The sequence below is a fragment of the Perkinsus marinus genome (assembly GCF_000006405.1).
Source record: "Perkinsus marinus ATCC 50983 genomic scaffold scf_1104296967144, whole genome shotgun sequence".
Lineage (NCBI taxonomy): Eukaryota > Perkinsozoa > Perkinsida > Perkinsidae > Perkinsus > Perkinsus marinus.
Window position 1 is genome coordinate 1 of NW_003203645.1, and position 1,375 is coordinate 1,375.

The window sequence follows — 1,375 nt, forward strand, 5'->3', positions numbered from 1 at the left end:
CGTCAGTCCGCAAGGGCGTGGGTTCGAATCCCACAGCTGTTAGAAATTTCTTTTCGTGTGATTTGGTGAAGAACGCATTCCGCGGAAACGGTTCGAAACCGTTTTTGTGTCATGTCCTATAGTGTAACGCATCTTCTCCGCTATGATTTTTAAAGCACTTATCGACAGGTTGGCCGAGTGGTCCAAGGCGCTGGCTTAAGGCGCCAGTCCGAAAGGGCGTGGGTTCGAACCTCACAGCTGTCAGTCTATATACCTGACTGGTGTTATATTGAGAACCCAGACCTTTTCAGAAGCGAGGTAGTGCAAGATCAAAACCTTCTGATCGATATTGCGCCATCGCACCTCGCAGAAACCGTTCAACCCATTTTTGTGTCCTCTGGTTTGGCAGAGCGATGCATCACCTCGGCTATGAATCGTGAAGCACTCATCGACAGTTTGGCCGAGTGGTCTAAGGCGCTGGCTTCAGGCGTCAGTCCGCAAGGGCGTGGGTTCGAATCCCACAGCTGTAAGAAATTTCTCTTCGTGTGATTTGATGAAGAACGCATTCCGCGGAAACGGTTCGAAACCGTTTTTGTGTCATGTCCTATAATGTAACGCATCTTCTCCGCTATGATTTTTAAAGCATTCATCGACAGTTTGGCCGAGTGGTCTAAGGCGCTGGCTTAAGGTGCCAGTCCGAAAGGGCGTGGGTTCGAACCCCACAGCTGTCAGTCTATATACCTGACTGGTGTTGTATTAAAATCCGAGACCTTTTCAGAAGCGAGGTAGTGCAGGATCAACACCTTCTGATCGATATTGCGCCATCGCAACTCCTAGAAACCGTTCAACCCATTTTTGTCTCCTCTGGTTTGGCAGAGCGATGCGTCACCTCGGCTATGAATCTTGAAGCACTCATCGACAGTTTGGCCGAGTGGTCTAAGGCGCTGGCTTCAGGCGTCAGTCCGCAAGGGCGTGGGTTCGAATCCCACAGCTGTTAGAAATTTCTTTTCGTGTGATTTGATGAAGAACGCATTCCGCGGAAACGGTTCGAAACCGTTTTTGTGTCATGTCCTATAGTGTAACGCATCTTCTCCGCTATGATTTTTAAAGCACTTATCGACAGGTTGGCCGAGTGGTCCAAGGCGCTGGCTTAAGGCGCCAGTCCGAAAGGGCGTGGGTTCGAACCTCACAGCTGTCAGTCTATATACCTGACTGGTGTTATATTGAGAACCCAGACCTTTTCAGAAGCGAGGTAGTGCAAGATCAAAACCTTCTGATCGATATTGCGCCATCGCACCTCGCAGAAACCGTTCAACCCATTTTTGTGTCCTCTGGTTTGGCAGAGCGATGCATCACCTCGGCTATGAATCGTGAAGCACTCATCGACAGTTTGGCC

At 49.7% G+C, this 1,375-nt stretch overlaps 5 non-coding genes across 5 annotated transcripts; all 5 read left to right on the top strand.

The window, feature by feature from the left end:
* The first annotated feature begins 163 nt into the window (after positions 1-163).
* On the top strand, positions 164-243 carry Pmar_PMAR003848. Its single transcript has one exon. It is a non-coding gene; the product is annotated as a tRNA-Leu (tRNA).
* Positions 244-429: 186 nt separating this feature from the next.
* Positions 430-509, top strand: Pmar_PMAR003849. The gene has a single exon. It is a non-coding gene; the product is annotated as a tRNA-Leu (tRNA).
* A 121-nt stretch (positions 510-630) lies between these two features.
* Positions 631-710, top strand: Pmar_PMAR003850. The gene has a single exon. It is a non-coding gene; the product is annotated as a tRNA-Leu (tRNA).
* A 186-nt stretch (positions 711-896) lies between these two features.
* Pmar_PMAR003851 lies at positions 897-976 on the top strand. Its single transcript has one exon. It is a non-coding gene; the product is annotated as a tRNA-Leu (tRNA).
* Positions 977-1,097: 121 nt separating this feature from the next.
* Positions 1,098-1,177, top strand: Pmar_PMAR003852. The gene has a single exon. It is a non-coding gene; the product is annotated as a tRNA-Leu (tRNA).
* Positions 1,178-1,375: the final 198 nt, after the last annotated feature.